This window comes from Dama dama, chromosome X (genome assembly GCF_033118175.1).
Source record: "Dama dama isolate Ldn47 chromosome X, ASM3311817v1, whole genome shotgun sequence".
Classification (NCBI taxonomy): Eukaryota; Metazoa; Chordata; class Mammalia; order Artiodactyla; family Cervidae; genus Dama; species Dama dama.
In genome coordinates this window covers 32,888,379-32,910,480 of record NC_083714.1, presented here as the reverse complement: position 1 = coordinate 32,910,480, position 22,102 = coordinate 32,888,379, and the positions used below count along the sequence as shown (strand labels likewise).

The 22,102-nt window shown below is 51.8% G+C and overlaps 1 protein-coding gene across 3 annotated transcripts in view; it reads left to right on the top strand.

Moving 5' to 3' along the window:
- Positions 1–1,122: 1,122 nt before the first annotated feature.
- Positions 1,123–22,102, top strand: part of ELF4 (E74 like ETS transcription factor 4) — a 39,433-nt gene continuing 18,453 nt past the window's right edge. For 2 of the 3 annotated variants that reach the window (XM_061137205.1, XM_061137207.1), the window contains exon 1: positions 1,123–1,421. The gene's annotated coding sequence lies outside the window, so the exon portion shown is untranslated. Of the gene's footprint in view, positions 1,422–1,567; positions 1,712–22,102 lie in introns of those variants that run through there. The other variant, XM_061137206.1, reaches the window with a different exon arrangement.

The window sequence follows — 22,102 nt, the reverse complement described above, 5'->3', positions numbered from 1 at the left end:
TCCACCCCCACCCCCGCAGAGGGCCCCCCTCCCCTGGGGCCCTTTCCGCTTTGCTGCGCTCTGCGGAGGAGGGAGATGCCGGCTGAGGCCTGGCGGGGCCCCTCCTCCAGACCGTGTAGAGCCAGAAGTGACAATTCCCAGTCAGCTCCCTCCTAGGGCCTCCTAGGTGGGGGAGGGGTGGGGTGGGGTGGGTGGGGGAGGGGTGGGTGCGGGTGGGGGAAGGGTGGAGGGTGGAGGGGTGGGTGGGGGCGGGGCGGGGGCTGGAATGGATGCTGAGGCACGTCAGAGGACAGGGTAAGGGGGAGGTAGAATGGGCTGGGGTTCAAAGATACCTCAAGCAGAGAAGCCTGGCTCTGGATAGAAGGGGGCATGAGTTTTTCTGCAGCACCCTAACTCTGGGTACACTTGCACCTGCTGCACCAGCCCCTCTCCCCCCAATCCTTCCCCGCATTCGTATCCTCCTGGCCTCCCTCATCCGGAGCCCTAGGCTCGACCTCCTTAAGAAATCCCCAAAACTCTCTAGTCGCGCCAAGTGCACGAGGCATTTGGCCCGGGATTCCGTGGTGTCTGGCATATCATCCCCGAACTGGATCCTCCGGGCATCTCCCGGCCTCACCCACCCGCTCGGCCCGCCCTCGCGCAGGTCCGCCGCACGGCAGGCGCTCAATAACAGTCGGGAGCGCGGGGCTGAGGCCAAAGCCGGTAAGCGCGAGGAACCGAGGGGGCCGGATATAGCCATCCGGAGTCCCCCGGGAATGGAGTGATTTTGTTTTTGTTTTTCTATGAGACACGGTGTGGGGCATCCCGGCCGGAGTTGCGGGCCCCGGGACGCGCCACGTGGGGGGCGCTGGGCGCGCGACGTGAGCTCCGCGGGAGCCGGGTTCTCGCCGTCCCCCGGGGGCCAGCGAGCCGGGAGGGGAAGGAGAGGCCGCGCGGGCCCCTGGCACGGCTCCCCCTGCCGTGCTGGCGACCGCGGCGGGCCGGGGGTGGAGGGGCGCTGTTTCCACCAAGACGCCTCGTCCCTCCCTCTCGCCCTCCCCCACCCCGCCCGCCCGCCGTCCCTCCCGTCGGTCCCTCCCTCCGGCTCTTCCCTCCCTCCCGCCCTGCCTCCTTCGCGCCCGCCCCAGCCGCCGCCTGCGGGGACGTGTGTGTCTCTAGCGCAATTTCCCCTTTCGCTCGGTTGTCTCGGCGCAGGTCTCCGTTGGCTCGCGCCCCCTCCGCGGGCGCCTCAGCCGCCCCCTCCCTCGGCCAGGCGTCCGGGCTCCCCGGGCACTCCACCCCGCCCCCCGGAGTCGTCTTATAAGGGGGCGCCGCCGTCTCACCTGGTATTTGCATCTCGCCCTCCAACTTGCCATTGGCGGCGCGACGTGTGGGAGAGCCCTGCGCCTCGCCCGCCCGGACCAGCCTGCCCCGGCGCCGAGGTGAGTCACGGGCGCGGGGCCGCGGGGGCTGGCGGGCAGGGAGGAGAGGAGGGAGGGGAGGAAGGAGGGGAACGGTGGCCCCGGCGGCCGCGGGGACCGACCCGGCGCCGCGCTCAACTTCCACTTCTCCTTTCGCCGGCGCCGAAGTCCCGGCGCCACTCGCCCGGCCCGGCTTCCGAGGGGGAGAAGGCGGGCCGGCCGGGCTGGGGACCCCGCGTCTCGGCTCTCCGAGTGGGGAGGGGACCGCGGCGGTCGACCCCGGCCCCGCGACGGAGCCCCCGCACTCTCAGGTACGTCGATGGCGCCGGTTCTCGAGCCTTCGGGGCCCTCAGAAAGTTTGCCGGAGAGCGGGAACGGGGACGCCGGGGCCCCGGGGCATTAGGGGCTGGGGGGCCCAGGGAAGGGTGGGAGAGCTGTGGCGTGTTGCGTCCCGCCCTTGCCTCGCCCCACCGCGTGTGCTCAGGGGAACCCGGGCTGCCGGTCCCGGGTTGGAAGCCCAGTCGATTTCCCCTGTCGGGGTGGGGGCGGGTTTGCCCACTCCCGGGGCAGCCCGGGGTCCGTGATAGGGCCGGTTGTGACAGCCCGCCCCAGCAGCTCGGCAGCTCGGTGCCCGAGGGCAGGCGGTCGGCCTCCTTGTGGCGGAGCTGCTAGATTGATCTGGCGGCCCCTAGGGCTTCTGGGACCAGGCGCCTTAGGGTAACGCACTCTCTCTTTTTCTCTCTCTCTACACACACACACGCGCGCACACACACACACACGCACACACACACACACACACACACACACACACACACACACACACACCCCCCTATGACTTGGATAATTGGATCGCCAAAATAGAGACCTCTTGGCAGGGGCCGGAGTTTCCGTGTGAGCCGGCCGCCAGCCTTCCCGCTCCCGCGTTCCCGCTCTCCCGGGCTCTCCCGCCTCTGTGTTCCCTCCTCTACCTCCAGCTCGTGAACTCGGCAGCCGCGCAGCGCCGGGTCCCCTGCCGACCGCGCCTTGCTTTGGGAGACTGCTGAGGCGGCTGCTTTTCGGATTGCCTGTCCCTCCATCGCACCCTACCTAACTCTGTCGCCCTGCCCTCCCTGCCCGGCCTTCCTGACCAGGGTCACCTCCTAACCCCCTAATCCCCTCCGCGCCTCGGCCAGGTTCTCCCTCACCCCCCGCGCCCCCCATCCCGACCCCCCCCCACTTCCCCCCCCCCACATCCCAGCCATGGGATTTGATGGTCCTGACCCTCATCTCTGCCCGAGATAGAGGCCTGTCTGGTCCTGCAGCTTCTTCTGGTTAATGTTTGACACTTCATTGTGGCTAATCATTTTAATTAGCTCTTAAAGTGGGGAGGAACAGTTAACCTTGGACTTCTCGATTTTGGCCTGGTGGGGCCTCATAGGGGAGGAGTGCTGGGGAGGTCGGAGCGGAAGTGAAGTCACCGCCCCAGGGCCTGAGCCACCACTGCTCGGCCCCAACAGCTGGTGGGCACGCCCATGAGGGACTCACCCCCAGCGGGCTGACCCCTGGTCCCAGTGCCAGGTTGGGGGGTCGGTGAAGGGATTAGCTCTGGCTCTCTGCTTTGGGGAGACGGGACACATTGGGACTGAAAATACTCAGGGTCCCGTTTGCACGACTAGAATGCAAATTCCTCCTCACAGTTAACAGTAGGGTTTTACCGGTTCGAAGGTGTTTTCTCAACCATTAATTCCGCGGACCCTTGGCAGTACCAGCCTGAAGGGGAGCTCTCCTGAGTTAAGCGAAGGACTTAACTATCCTGGAGGACTTCCTCTCCTGGTCAGTGTAGGGAAGAGGCTGCCTTACAAGTGGTTGTCTCTGGGTTCAAACCTGGGGAGCTGTGTGTGGGGTGGGGGTGGGCGTTGAGCAGGCTCCACGTTGCCACCCTCACCCAGCCTCTAGCTGTGAGCCGAAGGAGTGGCTTGTTTGCAACTATGTCTGGCATCCGTCCCACTGCTGCACTGTTTGCGCCGCCGTTGCTCAGGAACTGGCGCCCACCCCTGGACAAACTGGAGGCCTGAAAGCAGTCCTCTTGGTGCCTGGAGCTAAGTGGTGGGCTTCTGTCTCCTCTGTCCTGTATTGGAATCTCAAAATGAGGGTGCTGTGACCTCTCATTCATGGGCCTGATTAATGGGATGTCCAAAATGTTCCTAGCCTGCAAAATTCAGGGCCTCCCTCAGAGGCCCAGCCAGATGCAGGCTGAGGGGATTGCTTTCCCAGGGAAATCCCTGCGCAGAAGTTTGGCCTTGGTCCTTGCCAACCCCTTTCTCTCCCCTCAACATTTTCATTTTGCCTCCAATCCCTAGAGCCAGACTGTCTGCGTCTAAATCCCAGCTCTGTTATTTACTGTGTGACCCCAGTCAATTGTATGCCTCAGTTTCCTCATCTGTCAAATCAGACCTACCTCATAAGATTTTGCCAAGGATCAAATATGTCAATACATATAAGCTGTTTATTTAGAACCATAAGCGCAAGCTAGCCTTACGGTATTGTCTAATATGGGGCCTAAAACTCAGATTTAACTCAGCAAGCATTTGCTGAGAACCAGTCCCAGCACTGAAAGTAAAAAGTGAAAGTGAAAGTCGCTCAGTCACCTCCGACTCTTTGTGACCCCATGGACTGTATAGTCCATGGAATTCTCCAGGCCAGAATACTGGGAGTGGTAGCCTTTCCCTTCTCCAGGGGATCTTCCCAACCCAGGGATTGAACCCAGGTCTCCCGCATTGCAGGTGGATTCTTTACCAGCTGAGCCACAAGGGAAGCCCAAGAATACTGGAGTGGGTAGCCTATCCCTTCTCCAGGGGATCTTCCCAACCGAGGAATCAAACCGGGGTCTCCTGCATTGCAGGTGGATTCTTTACCAACTGAGCTATGAGCGAGGGGATTGCCGAGGTGAAGAAGACACCAGTGTGAACTGTGTGTACCTTCTGGTGTGGGCCAGAGTCGGGGCAGGGGATGTGGGAGAGGACCAGAGAGGATTGCTAGGTCATCTATATAAACAACCATAGTTCAAAGCCAGTGTGGGGAGCCAGGTACCCCAGACTTGGAGCCTCCTCCGTGTCTGGGGACCCAGGCTGGGCTCTGGTCAGGATTCTACCCCTGGACAGAGGCCTGCCTTGAGATTTGGGTGAACAAGAGGGATGGGGAGACCCAGTTCCTGTGTGAACCACAGGTGGCAAGCATCTAGTGCTGTGATTTGTTGGGTTCCAGGGCAGGATGGCATTACTTAAGGCCACCCCCAGATGCCCCTCTAACCCCCCTACTTGCCATGCCCCCAGCCCCCACCCTGAGGTCCCCCACCGAGCTCAGAAGGGCCTTGGGCAGCCTTCTCCCCTCAGGCTTGGGCCTGACCCCAACCCAGGCTTGGTTCTCTCTCCAGGATTTCTAAGCTGCAAAGAGGTTTCTGGCTTCACTGCCAATTTATTCCCTTTGTGGTTTTCAGGCTGAAAACTAGTTCTGCAGGGGAGAAAAGAAACTCATGCAAGGTACCCAGAATCCCATGAGCGCTTTCCTAGGGGTCAGGGGCTTTTCTCATCAACACCAACCTGCCTGCAAATCTCCAGCCGCTGAGTCTTGCATGGCCTGTAATAGCGGCCTCTCCGCTTATGCCCTGTAGCTCGGACCCCAGAGCTGGTTGCCAAGGAACTGCTGGTCGGGGTGCTTATGACGGTTCTGACCTCATAGGAGCCGCTGAGTTTCAATTCAACAGACATTTATTAACACCTACTGTGTGCCCAACCCTTGCTAGGCGCTGTCGGGGAGACAAGGGAAGGGGGTGGCGGGAGATGACTAAGACATTGAAAACAATCAGAGGCGAGGACAAGCTGCCAGGACTATGGCTGGTCAGGTGCTAAATTGTGCTCCTTGGAGCAGGGGCCAGAGGCGGCCGGGCTCGGAGATCAGCAGCTGGAGGAAGAGGGAAGACAGGCTTTGTGCGGCCTCGGCTCTGAGCTAGACCTTGAAGGGGTGGGGCGGTGTAGGGGAGATCCAGCTAGGCAGAAAAGGGAGAAAAGCCACCTTTCTCTTCCCTGGCTGCATACTGACCTTCGAAGCCTCGGTAATCATTTGGTGAATGCGTGTCCCATAAAAGATCAGGACAGCCAGTGTGGGTGGCTTGGTGCAAAGCCCGAGCTCCACTCTGGGGGATACACAAAGTGGAGAGCCCAGCGCAGATGGATGCGACACGAAGGATGGCCAGGCTTTCCCAGGCGGAGGGGATTTCATTTTGAACTTCCCCCATCCCGTCCCCCCACCACGCGCAGGCCCTGGAGGGGAGAGAGGAGGAAAAGAGAGGCGGAGGGCACCAAAGGGACAGGATGACTGCCCTACCACAGGTGTGCACAACCAGCACCGACTGGTTGAGTCTCACTTTCCCCAGCGTCCTGGGATTTCTCTGGCAGCCCAGAGGTTCAGGTAGAGGATGGAGATTTTCATTTTCTCAGCCAGCCAAGAGCTAAAAGGTCTAGAGAGTCCTATATGTTTCTGTCCGGACCCCCTGGGCAAGGGCAAGGACTAGCTGTGTAGTTGTTCTGTGACTTTTGCATCTCTTCTGGCTGGATGCAATGGGGAGACTTGATCCTTGTTGGATTTAACTGGATGAAAACACCTGGACACACGTATACCACCCCCCTCCCCCCCAGGGATCAGTCTTCCTCTCTCTGCCCTCTGGGCATGCGCCCTCCCCAGCCAGCACGTTGCAAAACCAGAGACACACCAGAGTGCCCTGACTTCTCATCTGGGGAAACTGTGTCCTAAGGTGAGTTTCTTGGCAGAGACCCCACCCAGCCTCCTCACCCAGGGTGATGAGGAGGGTCAAGCAGCAGGGAGCAGCACTTTTCCTGGCAGATGCAAGAGGGTCGGCCAGGGAAAGTGCCAGAACATTTCTCAGCCAGACCAACAAGAAGAAAGAGGTTAAACAACTTGCCCAGACTGAGGAAGCTTTGCCCTAGGTTCCCATCTTCTCGAGTCCCAGTGCTGCCATTTCTCACTTCTCACTCTACCTGCCCTTCCCAAAGCTCCCTTCCTCTTCCAGTCAAGCCCTATATTCTTCTCAAGAACGCTATTCTGTGGTATTGTCCCGAGGAGGAAGAGCACAGGCTCTCTGCATTCATATCCCAGGCCTGTCACTTAATGGCTGTGTGACTGTGGACTGATCACGTAATCACTCGAAGTCTCAGTGCCCGCCTCTCAGGGTTGGAGTGAGGGTTAAATGAAATAATGCCCGTAAAGCGCTGTGCATGATGCCTGGCACACGGAAGCCACCCAGTAAGTGTGAGCTGCTATTATTCTGTGGCTATTATTGTTGTTGTTGTTGTTCTTATCGTTTCCTCCTCCCACACCCTTGACTTTACCAGGCTCCAGGGATCAACTACTTCTCTGGCAGTGCTGGCAGGGAACGCAGTGCTCATTCATAAAAGCAAGAGGGAGATTTTCTACATCTTTCTGCTAACTTTTTGTTAACTCTGCCATCACACAAGATAAAGAGGGATGTGGAAGAAGGGGTGTGTGTGTGTGTGTGTGTGTGTGTGTGTGTGTGTGTAGTAAAATCTTTCTGATTTAAAAAAATCAGAATAAAATCTTTCTCTTTACTACAGGCAGTGCTGTAGGAAAGAGCAGAAATCAAGTCTTGAACATTTTTATTAACTTTGCCATCTTTCTCTCATCACCATGTTCATCTCGATATTCATTCGCTGCAGGAATAAGAGTGAATTTGTTCCTTTGAGAGGAGGCCTCATGTTCCACCCCTGGCAAGTATTTAGCAATCATCAGTTTGTTGTTCTTACCCTACTGAGTGTAGAATTCTGGGAGCGGACTGGCCAACCACTGCTCACTTTCTCCCTTCTTTCACTAGAACTGAGGCCTTGGGTTGGGGCTGGGACCCTGCCTTTGCCTAGAGGAGTTCCTGGGGGGCTGGGAGGCCATTCCCATTCCAAAGGCCTCCCAGAAAGTAACTTGGAGCTTCCATCTGCTCACAAATGGGTTGTGTTTGCTTGAGGTGCCTGTGGCCACCCAGAGGGGCAGAGGCCCTAGACCACCCTTGAACCACCCCTGAACCACTTCACTCTGTCCCTTGGTCCCCGCCCCTAGGCCTTGAGGGATGGGAGAGTGGGCAATTAGTCTTAACCTCCCAAGATTCCTGATGACCTGATAACAAGGAGGTACTTAAGACATAGATTTAGCAGATAATGCCTTTTTTTCCATAACGCCCCCAGAGAGGCTAGTTTAGCTCTACTGATTCTGTGAGAATCCATGCACAGAAGACACCTGTCTCATTAAGTGACCACTGTCTTGGCGCCACCCTGATCCTAAAAAAACACAGTAGGTCCAGGCCCCTGTGGGCCTAAACCCGACTCTGGAGCTCTGGTCATACACATGCACTTAGCTTCACAGCAGGCAAGAGCTGAAGTGCCAACAAGCCTGTGGCACTTAAGGTTTGGAGAATAGGTGATAATGGGTTCAAGGAGGGCATACCTAGAGGAAGATCTTTCTTCTCCCTCCTTAGCTTAATTGGGGAAGGCTTCCTGGAGGTGAGAGGGCACATGGCCTTTCAAAAGAGGAAAGAGAGCACATTGGCTGAGTTCTAGGGGCCTTCCAGGCTCGGTGGGACAATGAAGTAGGCATGAGAGTGAGCCAAAGATAAAAAGAACAAAACACATTCGAGTCAGCACACTCAGTAACTTCCCAGGTTCAGAATTCGTCTCCACGGGTGGCACCAAGGAATGTGTTTTCCAGGAAAGCATGCGTATTCTTGCTGCTTTTGTCTTCACTGCTGTCATATGGTGATATTACTGCATAGTTAAATTATGCAATAATATTATTTGCTAAAATTAGATAGTAAATGCCGTTGTTATTTTACCCAATCTGAGGACCTTTTTCTTTCTCTTTTACAGTTTTATTGAGGCAATGTTGACACACAATAAACTGCACATATTTAAAGTATACGATTTGATAATATTTGACATATGTATATACTCATGAAACTAATCACCCCCAAGAGTTTCCTTGCACCCCTTTGCAATCCTTTCTCGTCCTGAGCAACTACTTATCTACTTACTGTGACTGTCGATTAGTATGCATTTTTTAATGGAAATGTACAGATCTTCTTTGACTTATGATACAGTTACATCCTGATAAACCAATCAGAAGTTGAAAATACATCTAATACACCTAACCTGCTGAGTGCCATAGCTTAGCCTAGCTTACATTAAATGTGCTCAGAACACTTATATTAAATTAGAGTTGGGCAAAATCATCTAACACAAAGTTTATTTTATGATAAAGTGTTGAATATCTCATGTAATTTATTGAATACTGTTGTTGTCGTTGAGTCACTAGGTTGTGTCTGACTCTTCATGACCCCATGGACTGCAGCGTGCCAGGCTCCTCTGTCCATCACTATCTCCCAGAGTTTGCTCAAATCCATGTCCACTGAGTTGGTGATGCTATCCAACCATCTCATCTTCTGTCACCCCCTTTTCCTCCTGCTCACAATCTTTCCCAGCATCAGGGTCTCTTCCAATGAGTTGGCTCTTCACATCAGGTGGCCAGAGTATTAGTGTTGAGTGTCTCATCTAATGTATAGAATACTGTACTGAAAGTGAAAAACAGAATGGTTGTCTGGGTACAGAATGGTTGTAAGTGTATTGGTTGTTTACCCTTGTGATCACAGAAGATCAAAATTCAAAATTTGAAGTAGGGTTTCTAGTGAATGTGTAACGTTTTTACGCCATTGTAAAGTTGAAAAGTCTTGAGTGAACCATCATTAAGTTGCGGACCGTCTGTATTTGACATATAACATTGTGTAAAGTTAAGGTGTACGACATGGTAATTTGATATGATTATATATCATAGTGATAATTAGCAGTTCTGTTATTGCATAATTATTCTCTCTATTTAGTGATTGGAATGATTAAGTTCTAGTCTCTTACCAAGCTTAATGATTGTTAATACAATATTGTTGTTTACATTTACTACACTGTGCATTTGAGTTCTAGGGCTTATTCAGTACTCACTGTAATAGTTTGCATTTTCTAGGGTTTTATATAAGTGGAATCATATAGAATGTATTCTCTCCTTGTTTGGCTTCTTTCATCCAGCACATTTATTTTAAGATCCATCCATGTTGTTTTCTACATCAATATTTCATTCCTTTTTATTGCTAAGTAGAATTCCATTGTCTGGATAATACCATATACTGTTGATCTGTTCATCAGTTGATGGACATTTGGTGGTTGTTGTGATTTTTTTCTAGTTTTTGGCTATTACAAGCAAAGCTTCAGTGAACATCTTTGTACAAATCTTTCTATGGCTATATGTGTCTTTTTCTCTTGGTCAAATACCTAGGAGTGGAATGGCTGGATCATATAGTAGTTGTAGGTTCAACTTTTTAAGAAACTATCAATCTGCTTTCCAAAGTCATTGTACCATTTTACATTCCCATCAGCAATTTATTAAAGTTCCACTTGTTCCACATCCTTGCTAACACTTGGTGTGGGCAGTCTTAGAATTTTAGTCATTCTAATAGGTGTGCAGTGGTATCTCATTGTGGTTTCAATTTGTATTTCCCTAATGACTGATGATGTAAAACATCTTTTCATGTTGTTATTTGTCATCTATATATCTACTTTGGTGATGTATCTATTCAATTTTCTGCCTGTTTTTAATTGACTTTTTTGTTTTCTTGTAGTTGAGTTTTGAGAATTCTTTATATCATCTACGTAGGAGACCTTTATCAGATACATGCTTTGCAAAGAGTTTGCCTGAGTATGTGCCTTATCTTTTCATTCACTTCACAGTGAAGAGCAGAAGTTTTTAATTTTGATAACGTCCAATCAATCAATTTTGACTTTTATGGATCGTGCTTTTGGTGTTGTATCTTGGAATGCTTTGCTTAGCCCTAGGTCTCAAATATTTTGTCTTACAGTTTCTTTTAGAAGTTTTATAGATTTAGGTTTTACATTTTGGTCTTCAATCAATTTCAAGTTAATTTTTCTCTATGGTGAGCCATACAAATTCATTTGATTTCTTTTAAAATATGGGTATCCAGTTATTCCAACACCACTTGTTGAAAAAGCTATCATTAGTCTATTACAGTTGTCCTTTCATCCAGCTTATGTGAGCTTATTTCTGGACTCTATATTCTGTTCTGTAGATTGATCTATTTGTTTATCTTTATGCCAATACCAATTGTTTTGATTACTGTAGCTTTATAATCATTCTTGAAATCAGATAGTATTAGTCCCCCAACTTTGTTCTTTATCCAAGTTGTTTTTGGGACTTCCCTGGCAGTCCAGTGGTTAAGACTCCAAGCTTTCAGTGGAGGGGACCTGAGTTCAATCCCTGGTTGAGGAACTAGGATTCCATATTCTGCATGGCACAGCCAAAAAAAAGAACAAAGAAACCAAAGTTGTTTTGCCTATTTTAAGTCACTTGCAATTCCATATGAATTTTAGAATCAGATTGTCAATATAATTTTTCATTGATATATTATTGTTTAGTCACTAAGTTGTGTCTGACTCTTTTGCACCCCATGGACTGCAGCCTGCCAGGCCCCTGTGTCCATGGAATTTTCCAGGCAAGAATACTGGAGTGGGTTGCATATAAGTTTCAGGTGTACAACATAGTGAGTCACAATTTTTAAAGGTTATACGCTATTTAGAGTTATTATAAAATAGTGGCTATATTCCCTGTGCTGTGCAATATATCCTTATGGATTATTTATAATATCATGTTCCTTTAATACTTGAGAATTTATTCTATTTACAATAATAGTTATAACAGATATGTTTAGCTGTGCTATTGTGATCTTATTTTATAATCATGGATGAGCCTAATGCTACTGTCATTTTTAGAAGATGCTTAATCTTTTCATTGATACCCTTCAGTAAAGAGTTCATTAACCTTACCATGCATTTGCAAAATAGGACCATTTATTATTTGCCCTTTGTTTATACCTATTTTTGGTGTGGTGTTCCATGATTATAATTTTCTAGATGCCAGTCATATCCCTTTTCAACCTTGTCTGTCTAGCAAACAAAAGACCTCTTTAAAAAAAAAGTTATCTTTGAATCCCATTCTCTTGAATCATTTTAGCTCTTAGAACTGATCCAGTGTTTTGAAGTCTTTCCCGAGGGTTCAGTGATCAGACCAGCACCCAATATTCACGGGGTAGAAACACTGTGGTTTGTACAAAGAGAGAGTGCTTTGATGATGACCTGATTGATCAACTGCCTTCTTGATGATGTTTGGAATAAATGACTCTAGCTGGTATGTGTTTTCCTTAGTAGAGGCCTGGAGCAAGGGAAGACAAGTAATATTTGAGTCTGGGGCCCTTTGCTCCCTAATTCTATTCCTATCCCCACCCCTAGACTATAGCCCTCAGATCTAGCAGAACTCGGGGTCTCTATTCCAGAGATTTCGCTTGGGCTGAGAATTTACATGGGCTTAGTTCATGAATGCCCAGACCTGTGTTAGAGTCAGGAGAAGATAAAATAGACCTTGATCCCATGAATTTTACAGCCTGTTGGGGAAATAAGACATACACATGAAATAATTAAAGAGCAATTCAAGATTGCCTGGGATTAAGAGATTTTGTGCTGGAATTTAAGGGCTCTGGGAGTTTAGAAGGGGGCCCCATGGGTGTGGACACTAGTTATCAGGGCAAAACCAGCTCCATGGATTTGGGGAACTTGGTTGGGACCTTGCTGGATGGGCACTGTTTGATTAAGTAAAACAGAGCAGCAAGGGCCTGGCAGGCCTGAGAAACTCCGTGAATGAGCCTGGAATGTTCCCTCAGGGGACCATGAGGAGACCACTGGGCTTGAAGCCCAGGCTTGAGTTGGGAAATCATGGGAAACGAGGCTGAGTAGGTAGGGTGGGGTCAGACTGTGAAAGACCTTTGGAAACCAAGCAGATGAGCTTGGACTGTAAAGCCCTGCTGAGCATGGCTGGTGTGGCCACAGCCATAGATCTAAATGTGTGCCCTGGAGTAGGAGCTGGCGCCAGCTCAGAGGCTGGGGGAGGAGCTCGGCAGAGGCAGGGCCCTGACTGGAACTTACTCTTCCTCATGCCCAGTCAAATGGGTTTTCTGCTGCCCCAGGCCTGGTTAGCTTTTCAAAGACTTTCACATCCCCTCTATACGGCTTCCCAACAGAAACTACAGGCATGGGGAGGAGATGGGGAAGGCCTGCTCCAGGGTTAATGGTATGACGGGAGGTAGAGTCAGCAAGAAACACTCCTTCGCTCACCTGCCCCCCTATTAACCCGCAGAGCCACTCCTTAGGTTAAAGCAGGGTAGCTCCAGATGGCCTTTTAAAATGAAAATGTGTTGAGGAGAGAGGTGACACATTAACCCAGTATCACCCATTAACACATTAACACTAAATGGTTTATTATTTTTGAGTGGTGGGAAGCTGTTCCTGGGGAGGTGGGATGACCTGTGGAGCCCCGACTGCTACTAGGGTCAGTAAGCTTGTGAGAAGCTCTGAGTAGCATGAAATCTATGGTGGAGGGGGGCGGGGGAAGCCCGGGGCTGTGAGAGCCATGTGACATGGCATGCCTGTGGTTACATAGCCCATTAATGGCAAAATTGCCTGAGCAGAGTTTTTCCAAACTTTCCCACCCAAGTGCCCCAAACTATTAAATTCTATCTCAGAGACCTAGAAAAACACAGTTTCACAAAAGTTCTTTGAAGTATGGCATTTTTTTTTCTATACCGTGAATGCCTGCAATCTACCGCCTGAACATATTTTAATTGACTTCTCAGTGAAGCGCCCGAAAGATGAGGGAGGATCCGGGTTTGGATTGTGGCTTTGATTCTGGCTATGGGGATTGGTCAGCTTTAGCAAGCGGGCTCTGTCCCTGTGGGAGCTGGCTAGGGACAGGTCAGAACTTGAAGTTTCAAGGTTTTAGCCCAAAGTGCTGGAAAAGAAATCCATCACCTCCTGATGTTCATTCACCCATTGTCCCCCACTGTCTCCTTCCTTGATTCAACCTCATTTAATGGAAAAATCTAAGCCATTGTACTCTGAGGGGAAGTCATCGGACTTGCTCAGTGGTTAGCTCAGGCCTCGTCCTAGCCTTTGAGTGGGCGACCAGATCCCAGGGTGAGCTGGAGACAACGGTGGAACCCAGGAGGCCCCCAAGTCTGTGCCCACAGTTTCCCTAGCCTTCCCTCCTCCACCAGACTCAGTCTGCAAGCCTCCTCCCCCGCCTCACCTGGAGCATGGGGTACTCTTCAGTTAAAAACAAAAACAAAACAACCTCAGAGCCTCCCGCCCTTGTGCTGCCCCCTGCCCCCACACTGCTTATTTCTGGGTGGCTGAGAACAGAAGAACTGTTGGTGGAGGCTCTCCAGGCCAAACTTGGCCGCCTCTGCAGCCCGAGGGCCTCATTTCTATCCCCATAGCCTGCAGATAGAGACCATGACAATAGAGAGAGAATGCCTGGACCAGGTGGATGACTTGCTATGAATATTCAGGTCTCACTCTGGCAGGCTGCAAGCCTTCATCCACACCCCCTGCCTGCCTGCGGTGGGGAGGGGATGTAGGGGTGCCTGCCTGGAGTGACGAAACCACAGCAGGTAGGGCCCTGGGCGGGGCGGGCTGCGCCGGGCGGGGCGGGGCAGCCGACTGGGTGAGGCCCAGATTCCCCAGGCTGATAAGGCAGCCTGTAAACACCCAGCAAGAGGAAGGGGCAGAGGGCAGGCGACCAGATGGCAGGAGAAGGGGGAAACCGGAGCCCAGGCCTAGCTGCAGGAAGTGGGGCTTGATGTGGAAACATCCTGTCCAGCGGGGACTAGATTGGTGGCCGGCAGTGATCGCTCCCTCCACCGCGGAGGCAAGCTCTGCGCCAACTGGGGGTGGCCTGGGAGCTCGGCCAAGAACCTGGTTCACGACTTCGCCAAAGGATGTGATCATTGGGTCTCATGAAGGGTTATTCTACCACCTAGCACTGCGGGTGGGCAGGGGCAGCGGGTGGGGAGGAGTGATATCAGGTCCGAGCCACCCCCATCCCCCCATAGAGAAACTGAGCCGAGGAGTCCTCAGAGAGCTTGTGACTTTCGCGGGAAGGTCCTGGTTGTCACCATGCCTGTGAGGAGCATCAGCTGGAACCCCTAATCACAGCCAGCTCCCTGCAGCACTCCAAGAAAAATCTGGTATTTGACATGCCGGTCTCTTCCATTCTGCAGTGCTTTATAATGAGAACTGCAAAGAGTCAGAGCTGGTGGAATCTTTTGTAAAGGATCACCAAACTCAACTCACTTCACTTAACAAATGGGGATGCTGGGGTTCAGAGAGGGGCAGGGACCTGGCCATGCTCATGGAGACCTAGGTTAAAGGCCCAGCTCTAGAGCATTTTCTACTCCTACCCTGTTGCTTAAGACCCCACCACCACAGGGGACGCCATGCATAGGGCTGCCTTGCACACTCACAGAACTTCAGCAGTTATGGTTGCTCAGGGTTATGCTGAGGCTGATGGGAGGAAGAGAGCCTTGGCATCAGAAGTAAGAAGACCTGGAGTGTGGCCTGAGCAGTTCTAGCTTCATCACCCCATAAAGAAACTCTATACCCATTAGCAGTCACTTGCCCTTTTCCCCCAACCTCTAAGCCTCAGTTTTGAAGAGACACTTGCTATAGAAGTGTTTTGAGGGGGGAAAAAAAACCCCAAAAAAATTTAAAAAAAAGAGAAAACTCTAGTAATATTGTTTAGGCAGATGCACTAACCCAGCTTACCGGGGACTTATCTGCGAATAGACCTTACCACAGAGAATAGGGTGGGCCCAACGATAGGCCCCAGGCCACAGACCTGGCACCTATGAGGTGTTCAGCTCTGACTTTCCATAAATGTTTGAGTAAACAGGTGAACCAACACCCTGAGATAAGAACCCAGACTTAAATTATGTGTAAGTCGAGAGCAAGTGTGTGTTTATGGGGTAGGGACCATGTCTAGGCCACTCCGGGTCTGGAGCCAAGAACTCTCTGGAAACAGGCTCCTAAGGTACAGGACTCCTTCATCACCAGAAACTTCATCACTCCTACTCCACAGTACTTATCCTCCACAAGGGCTCAACTTGTCTCCATTCTGGTGCATCTTTGCCCAGCATAGGTTTCACTTATCACATGGAGCCTGAAGGGAAGGATCTCATAGGGGCTCTGAGCCTTCAATACTGGGTATAGAGTTAGGGCTCTGAGCAGATGGTCGCCAGCATGGGGCTGCGTGGGAAGAGCACAGACATTGAGGTCACACAGACCTGGGTTTGAGTTCTGCCTCCATTCTTGACAGGCAGTGTGACATTGGTCATGTTACCTCATCTTTTCTAGGCCTCACTTGTGCTGTTTGTAAAATGGAACTATTAAAACAGGATTACTACCAAAATACATGTAACTGAAAACAGTTCAAAGAGCACTAACAGTTCAACAGTTAGTTGGAAATAAGCCTGACTTCAAACCTGGGCTCTGCCACTGACTAGCTACTTTGGGATGTTGTAAGAATGAAAAGAGATAGCCTATGGAAAGTGCCTGGCATGACATCAAGCCCACGCTCTTACCTGGTAGATATAAATCCGTGCTGTCCTGTCTCCCTGTAATGGTTACTCTTTGGTCCCCTGCCCCAGAAGCAGAGGAAGCAGCCCGGAGTGATATCCGAGGGCACAAGAGGAAAACCTTGCCCGCTTTAAACAAGTACCCATGCCCTCCTGCCCCTCCCGCCACAGGCCCGTGGCTAAGGCCACGGCGGCCACACCCGCCACCCTGGGCCCAGCCCTAGCTCAGATTGGTGCCAACCCCGCAAGCGCTGGCCCTGAGCTGGCAGCAATCTCAAGTGCTTCCACCTCCTCCGCCCAGTCAGATGTGCTTTCCAAACACGTGCCACCAGCTCTGAGTCGGGCTCGTAACCAAGCCCTGGCCCTGGGTTTGCACTGCAGATGTAGGGAGGGGCTGGCAGGGGCCCAGGTGCACGTCCAGATGTTGTCTCTGACACTTCCTTCGCATCTTCCATACCAGCTGTGAAGCAGTATTCACTCCAACTCACGGGGCGGAGCAGACAGTCCCCTCATGGGCGATGGGTCCTATGGCAGGGGTACTGGCTCTTTTTGGCCCTGGAGGCATAGAGGGAGAGGGCAGAGGGCAAAACCAGATTGCTCTCTTGACAGAAGGCCTGCTTGGGCGGGACTCTTGGTCAAAAGCCCAAGAAGATGATCTCTCAGAGCCGAGAGAGGTAGCAAGACCGTCTTTTTTTGTTGGTCTTCTCAGAGCCATCATTTCTATGCGTCTCCTTAGCTTTTCTCACTGCTACTTGAACCTCATGGAACAATATTACCACAGGGGGCTGAGGTGGTTGCATCTACCCACTATGAGGACCTCATTCCAAGCATTGAGGCTTCTAGAACCATTGTCATGTACTTCTAACCTGTCTTCAGGAGAACTAACAACTGGGCAGATGTGCAGAGCCTCAGGCGGCTACTGCTCCTCTGACCCATGGCCTTGGGTCACCTGCCCTGGTCCCTCGTGGGCACCCAGCCCCACTGCTAGGAGCCCCACCTTGTAAAGGCAACTGCGAGGCATTTACAAGTAGAAGTCACCACACCAAATCAGCAGCAGCTATGGAATGTGATAGCTTCCTGTTCCATCACCCAGAAAATGCCACCACCCTTGACTCGCATGTAATAGAATACTTTACTCTCCATTGTTGCCTCTGACCCTCAGTGCTAGGGACAAAATCATGCAGTTATGATGTGCCATTCATTTCAGTGTCACCTGCTCCTCCGAAATAACCCCTGTGGTTGGCCTGGTTTCCCCAGGCATTCTTGCTTCAACACGTCTCCCCATGTGAAGCCGCCCAAGCCTGGCCCTCAGCCCAGGTGGACATTGACCTCAGCATTTACAGCCCAGTCTTTTACCCAGCAGGCGCACTCTGCTCCCCGAGGTGATCACCTGGTGAAGTGATGAGCTCACGTCTACGTATCTGCTAACAGGAGAGGGTTTATGGAGACAACTCCACCTCCCACCCAGGTCCTGGCTCCCCTGGCCCAAGCAGGCTGGCAGAAGAGCTGCTGGGACGTCCCCTTGTGTAGACAACTGTCTCCTCAGCCTTCCTGTGAGGGATCTTCCCCACTCACTCGCAGGGCCCCTCCCCTCTCTGCACTCTCTGACCTGTGTGGGGCAGAGGCGGGGCTGGGAGGGCCAGCAGGCCCTGAAGGGGAAACTGCTGAAACCCCTGGGACAGGAAGTGGCAGAGAGGGGCTGTTTCCTCTGGCAGAGCAGGGGTGCGGGGAGGGCTGGTCCTGTCTCCTGCCTGTCTGCGGTGGCCTCTGGGAGCCAAGGAGAGCTGAGAGTCCTTCTCTCCTTCTGCCCACCCCTACCGCCACAGTGGAAGCTCCTGGACCACTGAGGTGGGGGTTCCTTCTCAGAGGAGGCCATCTTCATTTTGCAGGGAGAAGAATTCAGAGAGAAGGGTAGCAGAAGGGAAGGGTCAGGGGGGGCAGGTGGGTATAAATGAGGGGGCCCACTTGGTAGGGAAAACCACAGCTGAGGAGGGGCACCTTCTGTGAGGTCTTGTTCTGAGAGAAAATGATCAGAATGGTGCCTGCTCAAAAGTATGTGAGTTGGAAATGCAGGACACTGCTGAGTCTCTAAATCACAGGGCCAGAAAGGGCCTGAGGCCATGCTGGCCAACCCCCACCCCACCCCCCTCCACCCCCGCCTCGTTGTGCGGCTGAGGAAACTGAGATCCACAAAGCATAAGTGACTTACTCAAGGTCACATCGTGGGCCAGAACATTCTGATGAAAATCTAGCATTTGTATTTGATGTTCCACGGCTCCCTCCAGGCACCTCTGAGTCTGTGACATTCTTCTCTGAAAGGAACTTGATGAATGTATTCCCTCTGAAGGGGAGTGAAGCCTTTAGTCCAGGAGTCAGCAAACTTTTCTTTCAAAGGACCACACAGTAAATCATGTAGGCTTTATGGCCCATGGGAACTCTGTCACAACAACTCATGATGCAAAACCCACCCAGACAATACGTAAACGAATGCGTATAGCTGCGTGTCAATAAAACTTTCTTTGTGAACACTGAAATTTGAACTTCATATAATACTCCTGTGGCATGAAATATCATTCTTCTTTTGACTTCTTCCCCCCAATCGTTAAAAAAAATGTAAAAACCATCCTTAGCTCACCAACCACATAAAAACAGATGGTGGGGTGAATTTGGCACATAAAGCATTAAGAAGAGGAGGTGAGGGAGGTGAGCCTTCATCAGGTGAGGGGAAAGCAGGTAAGGCTTTGAAAAGGACGTGACATTTGTTTCAAATCTTGAGTGCAGGATGGGAATCGGAGCTACAAAAATTGGGGAAGGGCATATCAGGCCTGGGGGACGGTGTGAACAAAGGCACGGAGGTGGGGAAATAATTGCAAAAGTTAAATGTGTTCTGCACATGTGTGGCCTCATTGTTGTTTGCCAGCCCTGAGTCTCGGGCTGCTGTCTGTCCTCACCAGAGAAAAGGGTTGGCTTTTTTGAGGCTGCCTAGAGACAATGAGGAGGGGAGGAAGAAAGGTCACCTAGGAGTCACCGCCACTAGCTGTGTGACCTTGAGCAAGTCACTTCTTCCTCGAGAACTCTGAAGCCAGATGACAGGAAGGATGGATGCGCTGATCTTTCAGGGCCCTTTTAACTTTCACATCCTGAGACTGAATCAAGGAGAGGCTTTCAGTCGTGTGGGGAGGAGCCCCAAGAGCTCACAGTGACATTGGGGCTCGAGCTGCCCTCCCTGCCTGCCCACCCCTACCCGTGGGCTCTTTTCCACCTTATCCTTTGTGCGTGGGATGCTGGACTGCTCCTTGCTTCTGCTCACCTGGAAAGTGGCCCGTAGGGGAAGGAGGCATTTGGAAGAAACAGCAGGTCTCAACCTGGAGCCACCCCGTCCAGCTGGGGGAGCCCTCGATATGAGTGGGGAGCCTCTGCATTTGTTTCTAGGACATGTGCTGGCAGGGACCTCGACCAAGAACACTGCCCCTCCAATAAAAGTTATCTGAATTAATATCCTGTTGGTGCCTACTCACAGATTGCCCTAGCTTCTAAAAAAACCCGCTAGTAAATTTAATTAGTCTCTGGTCAGTGTGTCTGTCGACGCCCCCCACACATACACCATGGAAACAGATAGACTTCCTATGGGCAGGGGTGGGGTGGCAGAGCATCTTTCATTCAGCACATGTGGCTTCCTGCCACAGTGTTGGGAATGCAAGCCTCACCAGGCCAGGCCTGTTTCTCTGGCTGCTGAAGGCTCATGGAAACTCCTCCTGCCAGGGGATGTGTGTGTTTAGCAAAAGTGACTCTCTGGGCTGTCTTTTGTTCCATCATTAACGCTGTTTTGTTTTTTTTTTAAGATCATCCCAACTTCAAAATGTCTGAACTGAACTCATGTTCTTGCCATACTTCCTGCCTTAATCTCTGTCTTTTTACCATTTTCATGGGAAGAACTGGCTGCAACCTTGGGGTCTCTACAAGTCTATATGACCCCACCCTCTGTCATTTTATTTCTTCAGGGTGGCCCTAGGAGTCACCTCCTTGGTTCCAGCCACCCATCTGGTCCCCTTCCATCGCCTCCACTCAGTCAGATCAAACTGATCTTCCTAGAAAATGGCTTGCTCTGTGCCCCTCCCTTGCTCAAGAATCAACAGTGACTCCCAGTTGGATCGAGGCTTATGCACTTATCCTCCTGATTTCCCTGTGGCCCCCCCACCAGCCAAACTCTTGCACCCCCTCCCCATAGTCAAACTTGTTTCTGCTCTCTACCATGTTTGATAATTGTTGATTATGTCCCCCTCAGTGTCCATTTCATCCCACTACTTCCATTTCCCTTTCTTCCTGTCCATCTAGGTAAAGATATCATGAATGCTTAATGCATGACCTCAGCCTGAAAGACACAAATCTGACCAGGAAATCTAAAAACACACTTAGAACGTAACAGAGCTTTCACCTATGTTAACTCACTGGCTTTCCACGATGACCCTTTGTGCTAGGGAGGGTGTCCCCGTTTCCCAGAGGAAGAAGGTGACCTGCCTAAGCCCCAAGGCAAAGCTTCTCTCCTGTGCCCTTACAGTTTGCAGAAACTTCTGAGGTCTTCACCTAGGCTGTGGCTGGCAGTGCACCCCCTGGGGTTCAGGAGCTGCCCCTGACTTGGCTTTGGCCTTGTTCCTGCAGCCTGTCTTCCCCATCACTGACTTGTTCTTCTCTTCCCCTCCCCGGGAGTACTCTGCCTCCTCCTGGTTCCTGGAGCTCTGGAGATGAGGGTGTGGTGGCTGCAGGCACCTCCAGGGGGTGCTCTTTCAGCTTTCTCAGGCCAGGCCCCTGGGAGTCAGGGCAGCTGGGAAAATAGGTTCCCTTTGACATAACCCTTCCCCCACCTCTCCTCCCCTACTGGGGCTTCTGTAGTGCTCTTCTTGCCACATAACCACAACCCAGAGGGCTGGGGCCGGGTGGAGGCGGTGAGGACAGGGAACTGGGAGCACCCCTCCAACCACAGCCGTCTGTCCCTCCTGCAAGGCCCCCAACCTTAGCAAAGGAGCCAGCCCCCCTCCAAGGCGACCGCTGGAAGCCTGCAGCCCACCCTGACTATGTTCTAGAGCCATGAGGGCACTTCCGGGAGCTTAATGGGGTCCCCAGTCCCCTTTGGTCTCTGGGAGGTCACCTGGAACTTGTCATCTGAATGAGTGTGTTTTAATTTTCAAAGCACTTTCCCACCACCATCTTCATTCACCCGAGACACCCTGGTGAGCCCCTACTAGGCCTGGATTCCCCTCAGCCCTCACCCACTTTAAGGATGACAGAAAGCACAGCCCAGAAAGATGGCTGACTTCTCTGCGGTCCCACCTCTTGTTAGGATGCAGCCGGGAGAGGGCTGATGGGTCTCCTGGAGAAAGAGGAGCACGCATCTCTGTGCTTGTGGCCTGCAGCCTTAACTGCCCCTCCATGGGGCCAGCTGTGGGGCTGGGAAGGCAGGGGCAAGCTTGCAGCTGAGAAAGGGTAGGGACAGTGGAAGAAGAGCTCCGGGCCTGCCTCACCGTGAGAGCTCTGACAAACCCTACAAGGAATCAGGCAGTGACCGAGGGCCAAGGAAGGAAACTGGGTTTCTTGTAAATGAGCACAGAGAAACCCCAATCAACAGAGCTTGCAAAACATTTATTTTTTCCCTCCCTCTTCCTGATTTCATCTCAGATGGAGGGGGTGGTAGAAGGCAGGAATAGAGGAGAAGAAGCTGACAAAATCGCTGTGGCAGGGGGGCCCCTTCACTGGGCATTTTGCTCAAGGAGGGGGGTTTTGGATGGCTGATTGGAGTCCAGCCCTAGTTGGACCAAGATTGTAGGGGAGTCCCACACTTGGGCTACTTCTGCTTGGTCCATGGCTACAGACTGGACCCTTGGGTCTGACCTTCTGTCTCTTAAACACACGCCGCTGATCACGTGGTGCCGCGTGCAAATATGCTGCTTGATGACTATTAGCCAGAGGAGGGGCTGTTTTTAAGTGGAGGGTACAGCTATTCCTGGGGTAGTTTCCACTTTGTTTGTGGTTGTGGGGGAGGGGTGTTGAGGGAGTGGGAAATGGCATGAAGGAAATTGTCACTTCCTTTCCAGAGAATTCCAGAAAGGTTTCAGGGAGGACGGGGTATTTC